Below are 7,716 nucleotides of genomic sequence, written 5' to 3'. Positions count from 1 at the left end.
AGCAGGTCAAAATGAAACTCTCTGCAAAATTTAAAAAAATTCTGTGGAGCGGATTTAGAGCGACCTTAAATGTTCAATTATTTAAGGTGGCTCTGAATTCCGCTCCACAGAATTTTTTAAACTTTGCAGAAAGTTTTATTGTTGCATGCTGATTACATTTCAGAAATAAAAAATGGGGGTTACCGAAGTCGTTTTTGAAATATGAGCAGCTAAAGCCAAAATATGGGGTGTTTTTGCAGGGATTTGCTGTTGCCACGGTACCGTTTTACAACACAAAAATGACCGAATCTTTTCAGCAATAATTGGTGTTTGATATGGTACCATAACATTGCTGTTAAGTGATAAAGTGCTGTAGTGTCAATCATTCTAATAAGAAAGTTTCTTTCAAGTGTTAAAACTGGTTTGAGCCACCTTACGTGGCCAAATTACTTTATAAGATTATATTCTGGAGAGGTTTTTGGTGTTTCATGTTTGGGCGCTCTTGTCTCAAAAGAAAGTGAGCTGTAATTCGTACGTGTGCGAATGAATCATCTGATTATAAACAAGTGGAAATCGGAATAAAACAAAGTGTACTAAGAACAGAAGAGGATTCGGTTCCACCCGGGAGAAAATGGTTTGCGTAGAGCTGTGAGCTGTAAACTACTGATAAGGGGTAATAATGTTATGGAAAAATTATTTTAGACTTGGAAATTAATTCATCGCTTTATTGCTACAGCTTTGTTTCCTGTGATGATGAAGTAACCACATTTGGAGGGAAATAAGGTCAGTATAATCTCACCTATAAGAGAAACGTAAAACGTCTTTGATTCGGTGCCAACTTCATTGGTAGCGACGCAACTATAGTTACCATCATGGTTGAGTTTGCTCCACACTATTATTCCCTTCCTAGAAGCCAAGGTTGTAGTTGAGTTCATCAATGATATGTTGATCGGGGACGTCCCTTCAGACGAGCACCACACATAATGCTCCGAGACTGTTCGAACCATTCGTAAAGGAATTATTACCCTTGGTTTAGCTGCAATAAAAGACGATGTACAAATTTTAATTAGCCATCAGTTAACTATAGCACATTGTAAACGAACCTCAGAACCTTCAAAATAGTTACTTTGCTATAAGACCATCTCCAGAATTCTTACACGTTTGTACACTGTGACGAAGAAAGTGTAACAGTCCCTTTTCACTTTGTAAAATACTACTTTATTACTACCTAAATTTCATTTCAGCTCTTAACCACATGCAGTCACGGAAACGTTCCTGGCTTTCATAGCCGATCACAAGGAATACATGGGATGGTGATCTACTCTCGTCTTCTGTTACTTTGCCAAAGTGGATTTGGAAACCAATTCAGTTCGCAAAAATGAAATGCAACAAGGGATGAATTTGTTTGAAGATGCTATAGAAAAGAAAACAAGTTAAAAACTTTTGAAAAGTGCCTATATTGATGTAAAATAATGTCATTTTAACTTGATTGTTCCTCACAAAAAGGCACCAAAAAGGGTTATAATATTTCCAGCCACAGGTCCAAGACTTTAATCCAACGGTGCCAATAATCGACCAACTTCATTGGAAAACGAATTTCCCATATCTGAATATGTCATCATAGTTTGTTCTTCATATCCCAGTCAAATTTGCGAGTCCAGCGGACAGAGTAGTACTCTTCTGTTGAGACAAACCTGCTTATGTGATGCCCAACATTTGCTTTTGGTTGGTTCTGCGGTAAACAGGAAAGCTTTTAGATTTGAATTCAAGGGTAAGACCATGATGAAAATGATACGTTCTCAGTACAACTGGGATAATAATGAGGAATTGTTTTTGGAATTACCTCTTCTTGCTCTAGAAGTATAAACTGCTTGAAAGCTTGCAACGCCAGTTGCAACTACCAACATGTAGCGTCCACTCGATTGTATGGAGAAATGACTCTTGTTTTCAGTGAAGTGCCCACGCAACGTTTGAGACTCGTTCCTCCCGTCATAGACTTTTACCGAACTGATGTTCGAGCCAGGTTGGTTCACGATATTAAGGGTAGTAAAGTTTAAACGTATATTGTGATGAGGTGGTACTGCGATATGCCAGATGCAAGTATTTTCTATGACGAATGAGGAACTCAAATTGATCGCACCGCTTGAGCCAATGACCATGAAGGAGCATGGTTCGGATGAAGCTACCCCTGTAAATATACAGGAAAATCACAAATGTCACGTAAATTTTAAGGTTTTCACTTGTGTGCCTTGTGTGTTTTCTCCCTTACTAATACAATGCAGATTTACACTGTTTACAATAATGATATATCATATGGAAAGCACCATATAATATATGCAATTGTTTACAATAACGCGCGTAAAATACTCAATAAAACGTCATTTCATAAAACGCTTCCCGCAACAAGCAGTAAAAACACCTTTATGTTATGGAGTCCTTATGGATTAATATTAGTGTCTGTCATTTTGTTCACAGCCATGAACTTTTATATTGAATTATCAATGCAGAGTTGCACCCAAAATTCAGCGGCATTGCTATTAACAAATATTTCGATGACATTGTCATGCAACCTAGTGGTCTTTACGATTTGATATTGAGATTTCTGAATTATTTTCCACTGAACCCGTTTAATATGACTTAAGCTTGATTTCTTTGAGCTTCAGCTCTCTCAGGGGCTTAGTTAGAATTTTTCAGGGTGTTGGGGGGGGGGGGAGGGGAGGGGCTCACACTTTCTCAAACCCAGGGTACTTACCACTTTGTCATGTCGACATCCGCACTGTTTTTAGTGAAAGTGACAATTTTTTGGGTGAGCAGAGAATGCGGGGGAAGGGACAGCCTACAAAATAGCTGCATAGATGAAGTAAGTTCTAGGTGACATAAATTACTCTGTTTCAGTCTCACAGATATGGCTTGTAATATGTTGTTGTATTTTGATGACTGTCAGACTGTCTCCTACCATACGACAATTCACTTCTGCTCTAATACCTTGCAGCACCTCTTCCCAACCAGACGCACCAAGTAGTTGGTAGGCTTGCCGTATCATTTACACCCGCGTGGTGGTTACTTTTTAAGGACGTTGGCTTTTCTTCTCAAGTTCAAGTTCTTGCAAGGATTGAAAAGCATATAAACTTCTGTTAAGAGCATGTCGGAAAAACATTTCTTTGTTGTTTTGATATTAGACTTGTCTCAAGTCGACCTCAAGAGAATCCCAGGAGAGAATGTTTTGGCGAGCAAAGCATGATTATTCGGACGCAAAGAGGATGAGCGAGCGAAAATCGATATAGCTGCTAACATTTCTTCGGGGTCGCTGTCGCCCTCTCAAAATCAATTGGCCTCCAGATCCGAAAATATTTTCTTGATGTTCCATATCGGATCAAAACTGTGTGGGAAGGTCAAAAGGGTCTCGAATTTATGAAATTTATGAAAGACAGGACTTGCAAGTTACTTGACCGGCCTGGTATATTAGATTCCTTTTGTCTGGGCCGGAGTGTAAAGAATAGACTCTCCTTAACTTCCACAAATGAAGTGCATACTGTTAAAAAGCACGTTTATTTCAGGCGATTTGCCTTTGGTCATGTCATCCATGAGGTCAATTTGCTTTGTAGGTGATGGGCGACTGAGCAAAGAATTTCCAGGAATTTTCCCTACCAAAAATTTCTTGACGTCGAAAGATAGCAACATAGGATCGGTGTTTCTTCAAACAATGTCGTACTGAACAATTATTTTGACATTCCTCATCATGCCTTGGGCTTTGAAGGCAACTCCTTGCTGTTTTCTGTATTCTTGTGAAAATTTATCTGCCTTAGTACTTATTTGTGTTATACAGAAACCTTCTGGCGAGTATTTGCTTCATACAATGCAGAGACGTCCTGATTCCACGTCATCACGAATTGAGTCGATTCGTCGTGAAGCCCGGTCGATTCATAAAAGGCTGATTTGCAACACTACTTCATGTATCATTAAAATGCTGATATACAGTGATGGCACGTGTAAAGGCCTTTGGTAAAGAGAAACTCTTTCGCAATCATTCGGAAGCCGTTAGACGTTTGTTTATACAAGTTGCCTTTCAATCCAGGTTAATGGCTGACTGCGAGAGCGGAGTGTGACTCAACATTGGTGAATGTTTCATGCATGTCAATTCTGCAACAAGTGCCAATGCAATAAGGCTTTTTGATGCACAACTTGCATCTCTATTGCGTGGATTTCATAAGGGAACTTTAAACGTAAAAGTTAAACAAAAAAAAAATTGGTTGTAACTTTTTAAAGTTAGCTACCTTATTCAATTGGAGTTTATTTAACGTTTTCAAAAAGTCAAAAATAACAATGGTATTTTCTACTCTTGGAAATTCAATTAACGTTTATTTAAGAACTAGATAACATGTACAGTGTTTGTATCGAGTTATAGAAACACGAGTGAAAGTTTGGGAGAACGAGAAATGCTGTGGGAACACGAGCCGCAGGCAGCTTTTTCGAGTTCTCCCAAACTTTTACTCGTGTTTCTATAACTCGATAGAAACACGGAGTACATGTTTTCTATTTCTTTTAGAAACACGATTTTTAACCAATCAGCGCGCGTATTTTCTTAGGACTGTTTTCTAAACCCTTGTAACTTGCTTTAAAACAATTTTCATTATTTTATTATTTGCATAACAAGCAAGTCTCTCTTTCTCGTGATTGCAAGGCAAGGAATTGTTACGGACGAATTAATTTGAATGAATTTTAATTTTTGAGTAGCCTGAAATAAATTTTAGTGAGTTGGCATTTGACTTTGTCAATCACAGTCAGTATTTATGTGACAGGGCTTTGCAAAAACCAAATGCCTACAACTTTGAAATGACCTAGAACCCATCTTTTGTAAAGGAGTTAATTAGTGCAAGTCAGAAAAATATCTTAGTTTGACCCTTAAGGTACCAACGGGTCCCTCATGCATGTACGGCGTTCGTTATATGGCTGTTCTCTCTGAGGACCGTTTCGAACGCGGGAAAAACCACGTCGATTCCTTGGGAAGCTTTCGAGGTTTCTGCCCTTAAGTCCTAGGTGGTATTTGATGTTTGTTACAAGTTTCTTTGTACCGATTTTGTTGTTCAGGTGAACGTCATCGTAGAATACTTGCTCAATTAAGTTTCCGTAGTCGCTCGTTACTCTTTTGTTATCGATAAAAGTCACACCTAGCTCTGTGCATATGCTTTCGTAGTGACAGTTGATTTCATCAATAAGCTGATTTTTACTGTTGTCCTGTGGGACGTAGGTCAGTCCTGAAATTGCTATCGTACTATTCGGCCATCTATGCTTTAGATTGACGAGGCAGTTTTCCATGTTTATTCTTATTTCATTTATTTCATTTTCATATCTGTTTGACGTAGCTACTGTGTACGTATACTCATTTGAGTCCGCTATTACCGTTGAATGTTGTGGTGAAGGGTCTTCATGGCTTGCTTCTTGTAGCTGTGAGACGAGTGACTGCTCCGATATACACACTTGATTTTTAATCTCATTGAGTTGTTGTAAAATGTGTTTGATCGAGTCCTCGGTAGATAATGCTTTAGTTTTCAGTGTTTTTAAATCTGAAGACAGCTTGGAGGATAAATTTGCAATTCGCTTTCCTAGTTTTTGCACCTCTTCGCCGATTTCGTTTTCAACCGCTTGAATATGATTTTCGCAGAATAGTTTTACCTCTTTTGTTTGGTTTTTACACTTGCATTCTAAATCTTTTAACTCTATCGTGCATCCACTCATTTCTATGGAGTTACAGGAAATATGTCTTTCAATCTTCTTGTTAAAGTCGCGTTGTTCTTTGATGAAGGCCTCGAACTTTTCATAACGGTCATCGTGATCACTTGTTGGTTTCAAATTCAATACTGGATCAGTAATCTCCTCACTTCCACTGTTAGACATTGATTCGATAAGAGTATATTGAGCTTTAGTTCCTTTTTCGACAATATTCCGGAGTTTTTTGACGTAGTGATCCTTTTGTGAGCCTTGCACTTGTGAAGTTTTTGTGGAGGAATAGAAGTTAACGGTTACCGATTCAAACTTAAACACCTCTGTGTTTACCGTTGGAGTTTACACTCACTCAATTATCCTCATCTCCTCGTTCCAATTCAGCTATCCAGGAGTCTTGTAAGGTGTTTAAGTCACTGTTCCATTTAATTTTTTTTTTTGAGGGATAATAACCAAATGTGGATTGATTTCAACCGGAGCAATATCTGTCGTTGCCGCCGCCATTGCCATTGCCATTGCCATTAAGCGCCGGCCTGATGGGCCTTCTAGGTTCGTAGCAGACTTTACCTACCTACCTGCTACTATAGTGGATGCACTTATAAGAGCAAACCAAAGCAAAGTTACTTTTTTTTTGGGGGGGGGGGGGGGAAGGGGAAGCCTGAGTTAGATTTTAGTGAGTTGGCATTTGACTTTGTCAAATCATAGTCAGTACTTATGTGACAAAGCTTTGCAGAAATCGAATGCCTACAACTTTGAAATGAACCAGAACACATCTTTTTTATATGACTTAATTAGTGCAAGTCAGAAAATACCTTAGTTTGACCCTTAAGGTCCAAGGGGTCCCCTATGCATGGACCGAAAAAATATAGTCCGCCGTTAAACATGAGCAAAATCTATACGTGGCATCATAGCTGGAATCATAGCTATGAAAAGCAAGAATTTTGTTCTGCATCTGACAGTGCTGAATAATTGTTCCAGCAGAGCTTTCCAAACATGTTTGGAACTTACAAGACGCAAAGAAACCGTTTCAAATTAAATGGAAAATTCTTTAAAAATGTAGACCCTACAGCAACATTAGCAAGAAATGTAGTCTTTGTCTGAATGAAACGTTGATAATCATATGTAAGAAAAAACTATCAAGCCTTAACACAAGAATTCATGCCCCCACAGAAACCGATATGTACTCCGGAACTTTAGAGTAACGTAAATTTAAAATACCGACATATAATCCCCTTATATCATGTTTTGTTACCTAGCAGCTCCTTAAATGTAACGCATTTACTATAGCAACCATTCAAATTTCCGTATTTAACTGCCAGCTTTCCAATTTCAACAGTTCAGTCGTTAAAATTGCCTGATGAGTGTGGTACTTGTATCATACGAAACAGTTCTGTAGCATTAAAACGATGATTACTCATGTCATGAAGCCTAAACTTCTGTGGGAAGTCATATATATATATATATATATGTTTTCTCTTGGGTTGCACGTGACGTCACAAAAAAAAATAAAACACAAAACTTAAGAGCCTTTTGAGGTTTTAAAAATATATCTGTTTGCATGTTTTCAGCTTGGAACCGTGCTTCATTTCGAAAATAGAGCAGTTTGAATTTCAGAATTTTTCACAGTGCGTGACGTGTTGACGGCTTTCGAAAAAAATGCCAGTTGCATAAAGACATCTATTTCCCTCGTTTTTTTGTGGCCTAAACAGCCAATATACCAGGAGACGTGTCTATACGAATGTTTGGTGGCTCATTATGCAGCAGAAAGTGTTTTTTAAAAAGTGTTTAAATTCCAGATGTTTCTACAGATTTCCGGCCGCCATGTTGGTGTACTTCAGCAGTACACCAACATGGCGCCTCCATACTAAACCCTACAAATTTGAGTGATAAATTTCGCCGAATAACTCAAGTTCAGAATATCGCACAGCCCTGAGACTTGGAGCCGTTGTTTATTTATTCCTCTTCTATAACATTTCCATTTCTTGACTCAATTTCTTAAATGGTAAGCGATTTATA

Source organism: Montipora foliosa, chromosome 11, assembly GCF_036669935.1.
Source record: "Montipora foliosa isolate CH-2021 chromosome 11, ASM3666993v2, whole genome shotgun sequence".
NCBI classification, from domain to species: Eukaryota; Metazoa; Cnidaria; class Anthozoa; order Scleractinia; family Acroporidae; genus Montipora; species Montipora foliosa.
Note: the sequence above shows the minus strand (reverse complement) of the source record.